Here is a 19245-nt window from a genome sequence, read left to right on the forward strand (position 1 = left end):
GCAAAAGAGCATGATTTAAGAATTAAAGAAATCAGTGACACATTAAAAAGGAAAAACATCAGAATCATAGGGGTCCCAGAAGATGAAGAGAGAGATATAGGGGTAGAAGGGTTATGTGAACAAATCATAGCAGAAAACTTTCCTAACCTGGGGAAAGACACAGACATCAAAATCCAGGAAGAACAGAGGACCCCCATCAGATTCAACAAAAACTGATCATCAACAAGGCATATCATAGTCAAATTCACAAAATACTCAGGCAAGGAGAGAATCATGAAAGCAGCAAGGGGAAAAAGTCCCTAACCTACAAGGGAAGACAGATCAGGTTTGCAGCATACCTATCCACAAAAACTTGGCAGGCCAGAAAGGAGTGGCGGGATATATTCAGTGTGCTGAATCAGAAAAATATGCAGCCAAGAATTCTTTACCGAGCAAGACAGTCATTCAAAATAGAAGAAGAGATAAAGAGTTTCCCAGAAAAACAAAAATTAAAGGAGTTTGTGACCACTCAACCAACCCTGCAAGAAATTTTGAGGGGGACTTTCTGAGGGGAGAAAAGATGAAAAAAAAAATACGTACATATACATATATATATATACCAAAAGCAACAAAAGATGAGAAAGGACCAGCGAACACCACCAGAAACTCCAACTCTACAAGCATCATAATGGCAATAAATTCATATCTTTCAGTACTCACTCTAAATGTCAATGGACTCAATGCTTCAATCAAAAGACATAGGGTAACAGAATGAATAAGAAAACAAGATCCATCTATATGCTGTTTACAAAAGACCCACTTCAGACCTAAAGACACCTTCACATTGAAAATAAGGGAAGGGAGAACCATCTATCATGCTAATAGTCAACAAAAGAAAGCTGGAGTAGCCATACTTATATCACACAATCTAGACTTTAAAATAAAGACCGTATCAAGAGATGAAGAAAGGTATTATAACATAATCAAGGGGTCTATCCACCAAGACCTAATATTGTAAACATTTATGTGCCAAATGTGAGAGAACCAAATATATAAATCAATTCATCACAAACATAAAGAAACTCATCAATAGTAATACCATAATAGTAGGAGACTTCAACACCCCATTCACAGCAATCGACAGATCATCTAATCAAAAAATCAACAAGGAAACAATGGCTTTGAATGACACAATGGACCAGATGGACTTAACAGATATATTCAGAACATTTCATCCTAAAGCAGCAGAATATGCATTTTTCTCCAGTGCCCATGGAACGTTCTCCAGAATAGACCATATACAGGGACACAAATCAGCCCTAAGTAAGTACAAAAGATCGAGATCATACTGTGCATATTTTCGGACCACAATGCTATGATACTTGAAATCACCACAAGAAAAAAATTGGAAAGGTAACAAATACTTGGAGACTGAAGAACATCCTACTATAGGACGAAAGGGATAACCAAGCAGTTAAAGAGGAAATTAAAAAGTATATGGAAGTCAGTGAAAATGATAACACCACAATCCAAAACCTCTGGGACGCAACAAAGGTGGTCATAAGAGGAAAGTATATAGCAATCCAGGCCTTCCTAAAGAAGGAAGAAAGATCTCAGATACACAACCTAACCTTACGCCTTAAAGAGCTGGAAAAAGAACAGCAAATAAAACCCAAAACCAGCAGAATACAGGAAACTATAAAGATTAGAGCAGAAATTAATGTTTTCAATACCAATAAAACAGTAGAACAGATCAATGAAACCAGAAGCTGGTTCTTTGAAAGAATTAACAAAATTGATAAACCACTAGCCAGTTTGATCAAAATGAAAAAGGAAAGGACCCAAATAAATAAAATCAAGAATGAAAGAGGAGAGATCACAACCAACACAGTAGAAATAAAAACAATAATAAGAAAATATTATGAGCAATTATATGCCAATAAAAATGGGCAATCTGGAAGAAATGCACAAATTCCTAGAAGAACCTGAAACAGGAAGAAATAGAAAATTTGAACAGATTCATAACCAGTAAGGAAATCGAATTAGGAACCAAAAATCTGCCAAAAAAACAAGAGTCCAGGGCCAGGTGGCTCTCCGGGAGATTTCTACCAAATATTTAAGGAAGAGTTAACACCTATTCTCTTGAAGCTGTTCCAAAAAATAGAAATGGAAGGAAAACTTCCAAACTCTTTCTATAAAGCCAGCATTACCTTGATTCCAAAACCAGACAGAGACCACACTAAAAAGGAGAACTATAGACCAATTTCCCTGATGAACACAGATGCAAAAAACCTCAACAAGATATTAGCCAACCGGGTCCAACAATACATTACAAAAATTATTCACTACCACCAAGTGGGATTTATACCTGGGATCCAGGGCTGGTTCAATATCTGCAAAACAATTAACGGGATTCATCACATCAACAAAAGAAAGGACAAGAACCATATGATACTCTCAATAGATGCAGAGAAAGCATTTGACAAAATACAGCATCCTTTCTTGATAAAAACCCTCAAGAAAGTAGGGATAGAAGGATCATACCTCGAGATCATAAAAGCCATATATGAAAGACTCAATGATAATATCATCCTCAATGGGGAAAACCTAAGAGTGTTCCCCCTAAGGAAGGTCAGAAACAAGACAGGGATGTCCACTCTCACCACTGTTACTCAACATAGTAGTGGAAGACTTTTGTCCTCTGCAATCAGACAACACAAAGAAATAAAAGGCATCCAAAACAACCAGGAGGAGGTCAAACTTTCACTCTTTGCAGATAACATGATACTTTATATGTAAAACCCAAAAGATTCCACCAAAAAACTGCTAGAATTGATTCATAAATTCAGCAAAGTTGCAGGATATAAAATCAATGCACAGAAATTGGTTGCATTCCTATACACCAACAATGAAGCAACAGAAAAAGAAATCAAGGAATTGATTCCATTTACAGTTGCACCAAAACCCATAAAATACCTAGCAATAAATCTAACCAAAGAGGTGAAAAATCTATACACTGAAAAGTATAGAAAGCGTATGAAACAAATTGAAGAAGCATGAAAAAGATTCCATGCTCCTGGATAGGAACAACAAATATTGTTAAAATGCCGATACTACCCAAAGCAATCTACATATTCAACGCGATCCCTATCAAAGTAACACCAGCATTCTTCACAGAGCTAGAATAATCCTAAAATTTCTTTGGAACCAGAAAAGCCCCGAATAGCCAAAGCAATCTTGAAAAAGAAAACCAAAGCAGGAGGCATCACAATCCTACACTTCAAGCTGTACTACAAGGCTGTAATCATCAAGACAGTATGGTACTGGCCCAAGAACAGACACTCAGATCAATGGAACAGAATAGAGAACCCAGAAATTGACCCACAAATGTATGGCCAACTAATCTTTGGCAAAGCAGGGAAGAATATCCAATGGAATAAAGACAATCTCTTCAGCAAGTGATGCTGGGAAAACTGGACAGCAACATGCAGAAGAATGAACACGGACCACTTTCTTGCACCATACACAAAATAAACTCAAAATGAATGAAAGACCTAAATGTAAGACAGGAAGCCATAAAAATCCTCGAGGAGAAAGCAGGCAAAATCCTCTTAGATCTTGGCCGCAGCAACTTCTTACTCAACACGTCTCCAGAGGCAAGGGAAACAAAAGCAAAAATAAACTACTGGGACCTCATCAAAATAAAAAGTTTCTGCACAGTGAAGGAAACAATCAGCAAAACTAAAAGGCAACCAACAGAATGGGAGAAGATATTTGCAAACGACATATCAGATAAAGGGTTAGTATCCAAATTCTATTAAGAACTTATCCAACCCAACACTCAAAAAGAAAATAATCCAGCGAAGAAATGGGCAAAACACATGACTAGACACTTCTCCAAATAAGGCATCCAGATGGCCAACTGACACATGAAAAAATGCTCAACATCATTTATCATCAGCGAAATACAAGTCAAAACCACAATGAGATATCACCTTACACCTGTCAGAATGGCAACATTAACAACTCAGGCAACAACAGATGTTGCCAAGGATGTGGAGAAAGAGGATATCTTTTGCATTGTGTTGGCAATGTAAGCTGGTGCAGCTACTTTGGAAAATGGTATGGAGGTTCCTGAAAAAACTAAAAATAGAACTACCCTACGACCCAGCAATTGCACTACTAGGAATTTATCCACGAGATACAGGTGTGCTGTTTCGAAGGGACACATGCAGCACTATCAACAATGTTTATAGCAGCACTATCAACAATAGCTAAAGTATGGAAAGAGCCCAAATGTCCATCGATGAATGAATGGATACAGAAGATGTGGTATATATATACAATGGAGTATTACTCGGCAATCAAAAAGAATGAAATCTTTCCATTTGCAATTACGTAGATGGAGCTGGAGGGTATTATGCTAAGTGAAATTAGTCAGTCAGAGAAAGACAAAAACCATATGACTTCATTCATATGAGGACTTTAAGAGAGAAAACAGATGAACATAAGTGAAGGAAAACAAAAATAATATGAAAACAGGGAGGGGGACAAAACAGAAGAGACTCATAAATATGGAGAACAAACTGAGGGTTGCTAGAGGGATTGTGGGAGGGGGAATGGGCTAAATGGGTAAGGGGCATTAAGGAATCTACTCCTGAAATCATTGTTGCACTATACGCTAATTTGGATGTAAATTTTAAAAAATTAAAAATAAAATTAAAAAAAACACATATCTTCAATGAGGCTGTATCTGATATTTAGTAGAAAGAGAGCTAGCATTTTGTGACACTAATGCAGCAAAACATTCTCTTTCCATGTAACCATAACCATTTACCTCTAAACTAAAAAATTAAACAGTGCTTTCATCTTTAATACCACATTTAAAAAATCGTACTATAATCTCTGTAGGGATAACTGGCCTTCAAAAGGTTTATTTTTTTTTTAAGATTAAGAAACTATTGGGGCGCCTGGGTGGCGCAGTCGGTTAAGCGTCCGACTTCAGCCAGGTCACGATCTCGTGGTCCGTGAGTTCGAGCCCCGCGATGATCTCGCGGTCCGAGAGTTCGAGCCCCGCGTCAGGCTCTGGGCTGATGGCTCGGAGCCTGGAGCCTGTTTCCGATTCTGTGTCTCTCTCTCTCTCTGACCCTCCCCCGTTCATGCTCTGTCTCTCTCTGTCCCAAAAATAAATAAAAAAAAAAAAAATAATAAAAAAAAAAATAAAAAAAAATAAAAAAAAAAAGAAACTATGCTATGAAGTGACAAAGGGAAAAACAACACATAAATTAGACTTGATTAAAATTTAAAACTTTTGTGTTTCAAAAGATACCTACAAAATGAAAGAAAATATTTACAAATCATATATCTAATAGGAATTTATAGGACTTTTATCTAGAATATATGAAAAACACAGCTCAATAGAGGCATATCTTGGAGGTATAATTGGTTCTGTTCCAAACCACCACAATAAAGCAAACAACCTAATGAAGCAACTCAAATTAACTTTCTTTTGTTTTCTCGGTACATGAAAACATTATGTTTACACTATACTACAACCTATTAAATGTGAGATGGAATTATGCCTTAAAAATGTATTTCCCTTAGTTAAAAATACTTATTTGCTAAAAATGCTAACCATCATTTGGGCTTTCAGCAGGTTGCAATCTTTTTGCTGGTGAGGAGTCTTGCCTCCATGTTGCTGGCTGCTGACTGATCAGGGTAGTGGTTGCTGAAAGTTGGGGGTGGCAGTGGCAATTTCTTATGAAAACAATAAAGTTTACCACATAAAATGATTCTTCATTTCACAAGTGATTTCTCTGTAGCATGAGATGTCCTTTGATAGCATTTTACCCACAGTACAACTTCTTCCAAAGTTGGAGTCAATCCTCTAAAATCCTGCCACTGCTTTACCAACTAAGTTTATGTAATATTCTAAAACCATTGTCATTTCAACAATTTCCACAGCATCTTCACCAGGAGTAGGTGCCACCCCAAGAAACCATCTTTGCTCATCCATAAGCAGCAACTCCTCATCCATCCAAGTTTTATCATGAGATTGCAAAAATTTGGTCACATCTTCAGGCTCCACTTCTTATTCTAGTTATCTTGCTATTTCCACCACATCTGCAGTTACTTCCCCCACCAAAGTCTTGAACCTCTCAAAGTCATCCATGGGGAATCAGCTTTGAATCAACTTGTTCCAAAGTCTTGTTAATGTTGATATTTTGACCTCTTCCCATGAGTCATGAATGTCCTTAATGCATCTAGGGTGGTGAATCCTTTCCAGAAGGTTTTTAATTTATTTTACCCAGATCCATCAGAGCAATCACTATCTTTGGCAGCTACAGCCTCACAGAATGTATTTCTTAAATAATAAGACTTAAAAGATTAAAGGACACCCTGATCCATGGGCTACCAAATGGATGTTGTGTTAGCAGGCAGGAAAACAATGTTAATCTCATTGTACGTCTTCATCAGAGCTTTTCGGTGACCAGGTGCATTGTCAATGAGCAGTAATACTTTGAAAGAAATCTTTTTTTGTTTCTTTTTTTCAGAGTAATAGGTCTCAATAGTGGACTTAAAACATTCAGTAAACCATGTTGTAAACAGACATCCTGTCATCCAGCCTTTGTTCTTCCTTTTATAGAGCAGAGGCTTAGTCGATTTAACATAATTCTTAAGGGCCCTCGGATTTAGAAATGGCAAATGAGCATTAGCTTCAACTTCAAGTTACCAACTGCATTAGTCCTTAATGAGAAAGTCAGCCTGGCCTTTGAAGCTTTGAACGCAGGGATTGGCTCTTCCCTCTAGCTATGAGAGTCCTTAGATGGCATCTTCTTCCAGTATAAGACTGTTTCACTTACTTTCAAAATCTGTTGTTCAGTGTAGCCACTTCCTTTAATTATCTTAGCTAGATCTTTCTACATCAGTACTTGCAGCTTCACCTTGCACTTTTATGTTATGGAGATGGCTTCTTTCCTTAAATCTCATGAACCAACCTCTGCAAGCTTTAGACTTTTCTTGTGCAATTTCTTCACATGTTCAGCCTTCACGGAATTGAAGAGAGTTATGGCCTTACTCTGGATTAGACTTTGGCTCAAGGGAATGTTATGGCTTGTTTGATCTTCTATCCAGACCACTAAAACTTTCTCCATATCAGTAATCAGAACTGTTTCACAATTCTTATCATTTGAGTGGTGTTCACTGCAATAGAACTGTTAATTTCTCTCAAGAACTTTTCCTTTGCATCACAACCTGTTTAACTGTTTGGGGAAAGAGACTTAACTTTCAGTTTATTTTAGCTTTTGACATGTCTTCCTCACTAAGTTTAGCCATTTCTAGCTTTTGATTTAAAGTGATTTTGATTTAAATGTTCCTTACACTTGAACATTTACAGGCCATTGTAGGATTATTAATTGGCCTAATTCCTATGTTGTTCTGTTTCAAGGAATAAGGAAATCTAAGAAGAGGGAGAGAGATGGGAGAACAGCTATTCAGTAAAGTAGTCAGAAGATCAGGGTATTTATTAAGTTTGCCATCTCATATGAGTGCTGTTTATAATGCACCAAAACAATTACAATGATAACATCAAAGATCACAGATCACAGATCACCATAGCAAATATAATGATATGAAAAAGTTTAAAATACTGAAGGAATTACCAAAATGTGACACAGGGACATAAGGTGAGCAAATGCTTTGGGAAAAATACTGCAGATAGAATTGTTGAGTGCAGAATTGCTACAAACCTTTAAGTTATAAAAAATGTAATATCTGTAAAGCACAATAAAATGAAGTATGCTAGTAATAAAAAGATAAATAACCCAACTTAAATATATGCAAAGCATATAAACAGACATTTCTTTAAAGTTATTCAAATAGCCAATAAACGTATTAAAAGATGTTCACCATCATTAGCCAAATCGAAACCATATTAGCTACCACTTTACACCCAATGGGATGACTATGATCAGAAAGATAGACAATAACAAATTTTGGCAAGGATGTGGAAAAAATTGGAAACTTTGTAGATTGCTCTTGGGAATATAAAATGGTGCAACTACTTTGAAAAATATTCTAGAAGTTCCTCAAAATGTTATATATAGAGTTACCATATAACTCAGCAAAATTCATATGTATACACCCAAGAAACTTGTAAATAAACATTCATTGCAACATTTTTCATAATAGCCAATGAATGGAAACAATCCAAATGTCCATCAACTGATAAATGGGTAAGTAAAATGTGGTAAATCCATTACAATGTAATATTGTTTGGCCATAAAAAAGGAATAAAGTAGCAATACATGCTACAACATGGATAAACCTTGAAAATATTATGCTAAGTGAAAGAAGCCAGTCACAAATATCCACTTATATGATTCCATTCACATGTAATATATAGAATATGCAAATCTATAGAGACAGAAAGTAGATTCATGGTTGTCAAGGGGTGGGTGGGTAGGAGAAAATGACAGTGAGTGCTAATGGGTACAGTGGTTTATTTTGGAGGGGAGTGGTGAATATATTCTAAAATCAATTATGATGATTATTGCACAACTCCATGAATATACTAAAACCCACTGAATTGTACACTTCAAAAAGGTACAAACAAGGCATATGAATTGTATCTCAAATAACCCTTAGAATATCAAGTATGATTTGGGAGCCACCCCATTCCTTCAGAGTGATGGATGTGGGCACACCTGGAGGGAAAGGTCAATGGTAAATACAAAGAGAAACATTTAAAGCTATTCTCCTTGGCATCATTGACCATGAGGTCTCTGTGGAGTTTTCTCCTGAGGATATGGTTATACACTGAAAGATGAAATTTCAATGCAGTTGTTGCTTAACAACTTAGTCTATTTTTTAGTCACTGTATTTTCTGATGTAATAAATGCTCCATAAATATCTGTTGAATGAATGGATGGATGAATAAAAAACTCATATATTTTTTTCTCCAGTCTTCATTATGTTAGCATTTATGCTGAAATATAGGACATGGCCATTTGGAAAATGGGTTTACTGTGTGTTGTTTAGTTGCATGGCAATATTTTTCATCTTTCTCCTACCTACAATAGACATTTTAACCAAAACAAGAGGCTATTTATTACTAAATACATGGCATTATTCTCAATTTATTAACTCAAGTGTGTAATAAACCACTTTAGTGTTCTGAAGTGAGCTGACATCAATTGTAAGTCCACATTCTAGAGAGACGGGAACACACTGCACCAACTTCGGGTCTCCCCATAATTCCGCAGGAGAAATGAGAGATTGCCAAGGGATGCTTGGCATCATGGTCCATCCTGAGACACTCTGCTCACCTTTCTTGTAATTGATCCAGGCAGGTCACAACTGTTTCCTCACTATGCCCTAATTATGATCCCCTCACATCTACCCTCTAGGCCATGCCACCCTCAAGTGCCCAGGAAATGTTCCCTCACTCCAGGATGGACACATCTATAGGGATCTCCATCAGGCCTTCCTGGGCACAACAAGCAAACCTCTCTTCTGTTCCCACTCTACTCTGAGAATTTTAAGATTTTTTACCAAAATTTTCTTTGTAACTCTCCACCACCATGCCTCCAACCCCTGCCCCCTCCCCATCAGCAGCCCAGGGAGTAAGGAGCAGAACATAGACTCCCTGTGAAGGGACCTATCAGTACAGAGGCCCACTTCTCCTCTGGTCATCCATCTCCCCAAGTTCAAGAAATCCAGCCTGGGACCTGTCAATTAGTCTTATGCCAGAGTCGAGGCATTTGAAATTCAAAAGTCTCTAATTTAATTTGCTTATTATGTGTGTTCTGTTGTTATTCCTTTTCCTGGGGGAATAAAGGCAGAATGGGTAAGATGCCTAGTGATGGAAGGGTAGAAGTAACCAAAAATACCAAGAAAAACATTCTATTTGTTAAAGTTCTGTTGACTCCACGATAGAATTTTTCAAAAGTAAGAAGTGTCATTGGAGCTTCAGCACAGAAGAGAGGGGAGCCTGCTGCTGTTGTTCAAGGTACCCCAGAGCACTGCAGCACAGCCAGGGCTCTGTGAAAGATGAAATGAAACAGAGGAGAGAAGAGAAGATAGCTAGTCTTTCTCAAGGCTGGAAGGTGAAATTATTTCAAGTCTTTGTTTTCATACCTTCTATCCCAATCCTTTCTCAGGATGTCACAGTTTTTGCCCAGACAGCAGATTTCAATTCTGGGAGATAAGGGAGGGCATGACTCTGGTTTTCTCCTTGTGGGCCAGATTAGATCTGGAGCCATCACCCCCCAGATGTCTCCCCTGGGACACACTGAGGAAGAAGGGATCTGGGAAGCACAAAATAGCATAAACAGCTGAACACAGCAGGCACATCTAATTTGGAGGGGAAAAAAAATGGGTTGGTGGAAAGGCTGGAGTCAATGGGCAATGACTTCAAATATCCAAAGGCTACTGGAGAGCCAAAGAATGTGGAGGAAGTAGCAGGGAGGTGGGGTTTTATTCAAATAAGAAAGATCTGCCCCAAAAAGAAGTCCTTGTGTTACAGCAAATACTCGGCTCCCAGGAAGGGACAAGCCACATGCACTCAAGGAATCAGAAAAGGCTGTTTATTGCACACTCATGCTAGCCCAGGGGAGTCATCTCCAAAGGCTGAGCCCCTAATCTTGGCATTGGCCTCCTTTTATGGCTGGGATGGTAGGGGATTGAGAGACAAAAGAAAAAGGAGAGGGGGACCTTATCAGTGGTGCTATCTGGGCAGTTGGTGGACACAGGAGACAAACATAGATTACAGAAGCCAAAAAGTATGCAAGAGGAGTATACAGCCTCGGGCATCTGACTGGCCCCTTTTATCTTGTTTTTACTAGCTTTTCTTCTCATCCCTCCCCCTCTTGATTCTCAAGCTGCTGTAGCAGACTTAGAGAAAATCAGTTTGTGGGGGCCAGGGAACCCTTCGCTGCCATGGGAAGAGAGGCAAAGACCTTTCTGGTTTCTTCCTGCTGGACAGGGACATTGAAGAAAGGAGTGAAGCAACTGGGGTTCTTTATCATCCAAAGGAGAGTAGACACAGCTAGAATCGTCCAACTGGAGCATCATCTGGAGTTTTATAGCTTCCAGACAAGAGGAGACAAACTTGGTTAGCATATTAAGAATACAAGGACGGGGCGCCCGGGTGGCGCAGTCGGTTAAGCGTCCGACTTCAGCCAGGTCACGATCTCGCGGTCCATGAGTTCGAGCCCCTCGTCAGGCTCTGGGCTGATGGCTCGGAGCCTGGAGCCTGTTTCCGATTCTGTGTCTCCCTCTGTCTCTGCCCCTCCCCCGTTCATGCTCTGTCTCTCTCTGTCCCAAAAATAAATAAAAAACGTTGAAAAAAAAAATTAAAAAAAAAAAAGAATACAAGGACCAAACAGGAGGGCTATGGAAAGCATTAGGAGAGGATCAGCTAAAGGGAGGAGCCAAGATGCCCAATTCCATATGTTGCTCCGAGAGTTCCATGAATCTGCTAGTTCCTGTCTTCCTTTGTTGATTCTCCCCCTTAACTGCTGGACCATATCTCAGACTATCCCTGATTGGTTGACATAGAGGCAACATTCTTCATATAGGAAGAGATATAGTCCTCCCCTTTCAGCAGTTAGCAGGTCCATCCCCACAGCAAAGAGTATAGCAACAAGTATGAAAAGAGAAATAGGTAGGAGATGACAATGAAATCTGAGACAGAACAATTTGCTATAGTTCATTTAAGTTGCTTGGTGATTTTCCTCAAGCTTCTGGTTACAGAGAGTTCTCAGGTGTTGGCTGCAGGCTGCTTATCATCTGTTATCTTCTTAATGGTGATCTGTAGAGGATTATTCTGGTTAGGAGTTACTTTCCACCTCAAGTGGTTGTCAGGTGACAGGTGGGCTGCCTTTACTCGAGAATGGTGAATCCAAGTGTTTAGTCCCACAACCTTGAGAGCTGTGGGTGTGGTTAGCACAACTAAGTAAGTCCCTTCCAGGTAGGTTTAAGCAGTTCCTTTTTCCAATCTTTTCTCCAAACCTGATCCCCAGGTTTGTGGGGGTGTACAATTATTTCTAGGGAAATAGGTACCCTGTTACCCATCTATGTATCTCAGATACAGTTTTCCCTAGTCCTTGTAGTTGTTTTTCTATTTCTAAAGCTCTGTCAGGTCCCCCTTGAATTTGACTAGTGGAGAGGGTCTTCCATATAGGATCTCGAATGGGGAGAATCATATTTTTGCCCAGGGTGTACAGTGTATTCGGAGAAGAACTAAGGGTAGTATATCTGGCCAGGGCAAGTTAGTTTCCTGAAATAGTTTTGCCATGGCTGATTAAAGGGTCTAGTTCTTACGTTCTACTTTCCCTGAACTCTGAGGCCAGTAGGCTGCATGTAAGTTCCACTGGATAACTAGGGCTTTGGCTACCTGTTGCACCACTTCAGCCACGAAAGTTGGGGCCTTGTCTGAGCCTATGGTTAATGGCATTCCAACTCTGGGAATGACACCCCTTATAAAGGCCGTAGTTACTTCCCTTGCCTTTTCGGTGTGTGTGGGATAGGCTTCAACCCAGCCTGAAAACGTGCAGATGAAAACCAAAAGATATTTTTATCTTTTACTGAGTCTTAATTCTGTAAAATCTACCTCTAAATCTTTGAAGGGTACTTGACCACAGCGCTGGATTCCCATGGGCCCAGTGGGGCCTTGTTTGGAGTTATTTTGAGCACAGAGGAGGCAGCGTTGAGAGACCAAGGCACAAAGGAACAGAAGTCGAGCAATTACATAGTAAAGCTTAATAAGATTTCAAGGACTGTTTTTCCTAGGTGAGTGAGCTCATGTTACCTGGTATGCTAGCTGCTCCGGTATATAGACTCTTTGGTCTGGAAGTACCCACCATCCTTCTTTTGTCTGACTTCCTGTTTCCTGTTGTGCCCATTTTATTTCTTGGATTGTGTACTTTGGGGAAGTTGGCAGTTCTGGGGCCAGCATGATTTTTGAGGGTGTGTTTGTTTTCCTGCTGCTTGTTTAGCTGTGGCATCAGCTCGTCACTTCTGACGCTGAGTCCTTTCCTCTTTGGTGTCCCTTGCAGTGGATGACTGCTACCTCCCTCGGTTCCTAGACTGCCCTTAATAGTTTTAGGATTCTTCCTGATTTTTTATTTCTCTTCCTCCTGCAGGCAAAAGTCCTCTCTCTCCTTGTATAGAGCACCATGTACATGTAGAGTGGCAAAGGCATAGCATGAGTCAGTGTATATGTTGGCCCATTTGTCTTTACTGAGTTCTAGTGCTCTCATTAGGGCCCACAGTTCTGCTCTTTGAGCTGACGATGCTTGTGGAAGGGCTTTTGATTCTATGAACTCATAATCAGAGACTACTTAACCAGCATATATTTTGCCTTCATTCATGAAGCTGTTGCCATCAGTGTACAGGATGAGGTCAGGATTTTGTAACGGCCTAATATGTTGGGTCAGCTAGAATAGAATTTATCAAATACAATCATACTCTGGGGGCCCCACCACTGCAGACAAGAAAGTGGCAGGGTTTAGAGTTTTTACAGCTCCCAATCTTATTCGTGGGTTCTCACATAGCAGTCCCTGATATTGTATCATCCAAGCATGCATTCGCCAGTGTTGCCCTCAGGCATCCATCAAGGTAATAACAGAATGGGGAACCTTAATGTTAGGTTTTGTTCCAATACGAGTTTGTCTGCTTCCTTGATTAAAAGTGTGGTGGCTGCTAGTGGCCTCAGGCAGGGTGGCCATCCTGTCACAGCTGAGTCAATTTGCTTTGAAAAATATGCCACTGGTCTTTGCCAAGGTCTAAATTCCTGGGTGAGAACCCCCCAGGGCCACCCCATTCTTCTCATGTACGAACAGGTTGAAATCTCATGATACATCTGGGAGTCCCAAGGCTGGTACCTCCATGAGTTTTGTTTTTATAATTTTGAATGCCTTTTCTTAATTAGGGCTTCAGAAAAGGGGTGCTCTCTCTTCCTCCTTTAGTGCCTCATATAGAGGTCTGGCCAACTCTAAGAACCCTGGGATCCATATTCGACAGAATACTGCTGCTCCCAAGAACTTTCAGATCTGCCAATGGGTAGTGGGAACTGGAGTGGCAGACTGCCTGTTTACTTTTGGCTCCCAGCATCCATTTGCCTTGGTTAATTTTGAAGCCCAAATATTTAACTTCCTGTTGGCAAATCTGTATCTTTTTCTTTGACACCCGGTATCCTGCCTCTGCTTATAGCCTGAGTAGGACCCCAGTTCCCTCCTAGCACTGGGTCCGTGTGGGACCGGCTAGCAGAAGATTGTCCATATATTGGAGGAGGACACATCCTAAGCCCTGTCCTGGAAACCTGGGTAAATCAGATGTCAGGGCCCCACTGAATAAGGTTGGTGAATTTTTGAATCCTTGCAGCAGTCTAGTCCAAGTGAACTGTTCCTTTGCCCTTGTGGTGGGGTTTTCCCATTCAAAAGCAAATAGGGGTGGGCTATTAGGTACTAGCTGGAGACAGATGAAGGAATCTTTTAAATCTAGGCAGGTGAACCATCCTGCTTCCAAGGGTGTGAGTCTTAGTTGAGTGGGTTAGGCAATGCTGAATGCAGCATGATGACTACTTCATTAATGGCTCTTAGGTCCTGCACTGGGCAGTAATCATTTGTCCCAGGCTTTTTCATGGGCAGCAGGGGAGTATTCCATGGGGACTGGAATCATTTTAGGAGTCCTCATTTGAGTAGCCTGTCCAAGTGTGTCTGAATCCCCAGGCGTGCCTCCCATGGGACCATATATTGGTGTATTTTTGACAGGTTGGGATCCAGGCTTTAGGTCAATTAATATCAGTGGGTGTTTTTTTTTTGTTTTTTTTTTTTGTTTTTTTTTTTGCCAGACCAGGGAGTTTCCACCCAAACTCAAGGGAATTCAGCTTCAGCTTGGGGGCCACAGTTGGCTCACTGAGAGGAGAAGTATATAATCTCCATTTCTCTTCCCATGGAATCATCAAGGACAAAATCATGGGTTGGGTCTTTTTGTTCAGGCATGATTACATCTGTCCATCTGAGGAGAAGGCTATTTCTGTGTTCAAGTTGGCTAGGAGACAGTGAGACCGGGCAGTCGGGTAGATACAGGAATTCATAAACTACTTGGTGACCCCCAGCGGGCACTGTTGGGGACCACAAAATGGCTTCATGTTTGTGCCCCTGTGGCTCCTACGACCAGTGTCAACAGTGGAGTCTATTGTTTGCCCCCCCCCCACCTTCATTTTGGCCATGGGCTCATGGAGGCCTAGTTAGATATAGCCCAGTTTTTCCTAATCAGAGTTCCCTCCTGCCAGTCTGATCAGGTCTGCCTCAGGTGGTTCTGGTTGGTAGTGGCTGGGTGGAGCAGAGGTTTTTGGTTTCCCTTTTTGGCAGTTGGGGCATTCATTTTTCCAATGTCCAAATTCCTTGCGGTAGGCACATTGGTCCCATCCCAGTGGTGCCTTTCCTTTTTGTTCTTGCATCCCTCTTGGTTTCCATGGGGGCCCTTCTGGAGGGGGTGGTTGCCCCAAGGCAGCGGCCAGGAGAGTTGCCTTTTGTTTCATTCTTCAGTCTGTCTTCTTTCCAACAGCTTGATCCCAGTTTACAAAAACCTTGTTTGTAATTTCCAATAATTCGGTGGCATTTTTTCCAGCAAATCCTTCCAATTTTTGTAACTTCTGTCTAATGTCACTTTGGGCCTTTCCCACAAAGGCAGCATTAACCATGCACTTATTTTGGGGGGCTTCTGGGTCAAATGGAGTGTAAACTCTGAAGGCTTCACATAATCTTTCATAGAAATCAACTGGACTCTCTTCTGGCTTTTGTAGGACCTCAGATATCTTTGTCATGTTGGTGGGCTTTTTGGCCCCTGCTTTTACCCCCTGGAGGAAGGCAAGTCGGTATCTTTCTAATCTGGCCTTTCCACTTCTGTGTTGGGGTCCCAGCAGGGCTCCGCTTCAGGCATAGCCTCCCGTACCCAAGGCTCAACTTCTAGATTCCACTCAGGCACTCTGGTGCCTGAGTCTGGAACCATTTTCTGATTTCAGTGACAATTCGTGGGCACTCTTCCATGTTGGAAAGGGTAAGAAGAAGCTGCTTACAGTCAACCCAGGCAGGGCGGTGAGTCTGGATTATGGATTCTAGGAGATCTATCATCACCTTTGGCTTCTCAGGACAGAGGGTGGTGTCTCCAGTTGAGGAGGTCAGGAGTGGAGAAAGAACGGTTGGTAGTAGAAAACCGATCCCCCCTCTTATAGGGTCCCATTGGGGCCTATTCTCTGGGGACCCTAGTCTCCTGCAATGGCGTCTGCACTGCCATTGGGGGCCTTGGACCTTAAGCCTCAGACCTAAGGCATCTTCTTAATGTTTCAGGTGTCCCTAGTTAGGGCAGGCTGGCTGCTGGAGGAGGCATGACTGATGGAGGTGGACTATCAGGCAGATGAGGTTCCCCTCCCTCGATTGATGGGGTGCTTAGGGCATTGGTAGAAGAAATGGAGGGACTTCTGAATTTTCTTGGGGAATGGGGGGCAGATGTGAAGTCTTCTCAGCCCATGCCACTAAGACCCTACATTGTCCCTTGCTATTAATGCAGAACCAGACCCAAGGAGGCTTGACTTGAGCTATTTCCAGCCATTGATCAATGTATGGGAACTGATCTGGGTGGCTAGAGTCTCCACTATCTACTTTATAAACAACTCGGGCTGTGGGGACATCTAGGGTGCCCTCAGAGGGCCAGCCTACACCAAATGTGGGCCATTCTAATTTGCAGATGGTGTGTAACTTCCTGGGGGTCGTTTTGACCCCATAGTCACCTGAAAATCACTTTTTAAAATTCTTAATCATACATTCCAAAACAGTTGGTTTTGAGGAATTTCTCCCCATCCTGGTATCCTAGATAGATCCTTCCCAATGTACCGTGTGGCAGGACAAACACTAAGGAAGAGGTTGCTTCAACCACCTGGCCCTGCCCTTATGGGGATTTAGATGCCTCTTAGCATTGGCAGGTCAGTATAAACTCCTGACTTGGATCAGACCTCTGCAGACCTGATTTTATCTTGAGCTGTATGAGGTCGTCACAGAATCACAGGATAGGACCCACTCAGGCTTCATAGCCAAGACGGTGGAGCATGGGCCCTCACACATATTTCAGACAGATTCCAGACTTCCACCCAGGACTTCCCTTCCTATGTGGTGACTATTGTCACCTGGGAGGTGTTCAGACCCCCCTTTTGCCTCTATGGTGGGCCTGAACTCAGTCCTGGGTCCAGGGACACTTACCTGATCTGATGTCCTGTCCTGGCAGAATTTTCTGATTCCCCCCGGACTCTGTTCGAGCACAGGGGGGCTGACTATTGCCAGGCCCAGCAAGGGTGGGGGTCCAGTGAAATCACTGGCAACATCACGCGCTGGAAGAGTGACCTCTCTGCTGGCCTCCGACAATGGTGGCTCAAGGGGCCAGCATGCTGTTGAGTTTCCTGGCCAATGCACCAAATGTTAACAGTAAATACTCAGTGCCCAGAAGAGACAAGTCACACACACTCGGGGAACCAGAAAAGACTACTTATTGCACAGCGGTGCTGGCCCAGGGGAGTCATCTCCAAAGGCTGAGCCCCTAATCTTGGCATCGGCCTCCTTTTATGGCTGGGATGGTAGGGGGTTGAGAGACAAAAGAAAAATGGGAGGGAGCCCTTATCAGTGGTGCTATCTTGGCAGTTGGTGGACACAGGAAGCAAATAAGATTACAGAAGCCAAAAATATGCAAGGGGAGTATCCAGCCTCGGGCATCTGGCTGGCCCCTTTTATCTTTTTTTTTACTAGCTTTTCTTCTCACTTGTAGGAGAGAGTCAGCACTTCCTCCTTAATAAGAGTGTCCAGGAGAAAGCTGGCTAGAATGACAGGAATATTGTAAAAGATTTCTGGTTGAGGTACAGTTTAGGCCAAATGGACTCTGAAGTAACAGCCAACTATGAAGAGTCTATGATTTTAGTGTCTAGGTCAAGATTGGCTGATGTCACTAGATATTGAAGTAAATATGAAACCAGAGTCAGATTCTTAAAATTCTTGTTTCTCTTTGTTAAAAAGTCATTTTCACTTTAAATTTTTTTTTCATTTTTTTTTTTTTATTTTAGAAAGAGAGAACACAAGGGAGAGAGAGAATCCCAAGCATACTCCAGGCTCAGCACAGAACCCAAAGCAGGGCTCCAACCCTTGACCACAGAATCATGACCTGAGCTGAAATCAAAAATTGGACGCTCAACCAACTGAGCCACCCAGGTGCCCCAAAAGTCATTTTAATTTGTTATTCATAAGAGCAAATCTTAAAACTCTATGCATGGTCCAAAGTCCATAAAACATAATTAGCTAAACACATCAGCTAAACCTCTGAATTTCTGAGTTCACTACTAGCTACTAACAGTCATTGAGATGGTTCATAAGTCCCAGTTTGAGCTTTGGTTAGAGTAATGGTATACACAAAATATTTGCTGTTAGGGGGTGCCCAGGTGGCTCAGTCAGTTAAGTGTCCAACTTCTGCTCAGGTCATGATCTCATGGTTCACGAGTTTGAGCCCCACCCTGGGCTCTACACTGACAGTGTAGAGCCAGCTTAGGATTCTCTCTCTTTCCCTCTCTCTCTCTCTACCCCTCCCTCACTTAGGCCCCCCCCAAATAAATAAAAAATTTAAAACATTTCTAAAAAATTTAAAAAAAAAACATTTGCTGTTAGTGATAGTTATGTTATAAAACATTTACCAAACAAATTTGTCTCAGCAAATATAAGTTTGTCACCACAAGCAGAGCTACAACTTATTAATTTTCTGACAGTGTATCACATACCTTGGTAATTTAATTACCAAAAACCTTTGGAAAGTATTTTTGGCAGTAGGCAGAGGTCAATTTCCAAATATATCAAATTCAAGTGGAGACAGAATATATAACATCTCTAAGGAATCATTCAATTCTAAATTCTATGGTTGTAACCCTATTCCTTGATAATGGGCAAGCTTCAAAAGTTAGCATTTCTGCCTGTTTTTCTTAAATTTAAATATACAATTATAGTTTGCTGGTTAATTTGCTATTACAAATTGGCCTGTCTATCTGTAGTCTATGGAGATAAATAATCTCAAATAGATAGATAAAGAATCTAAAATCCAAGTTTAGACTTTTACCTCCTCATACCAGCCTTCTTTATTGCTCCCTACCTTCCTTCATGACACATTTCCTTTAGGCAACTTGCTTTTATTTCAGGCACCAAAGGAGGAGGAAAAACCACATCACAGAAATAA

This window comes from Panthera leo, chromosome B2 (genome assembly GCF_018350215.1).
Source record: "Panthera leo isolate Ple1 chromosome B2, P.leo_Ple1_pat1.1, whole genome shotgun sequence".
NCBI lineage: Eukaryota > Metazoa > Chordata > Mammalia > Carnivora > Felidae > Panthera > Panthera leo.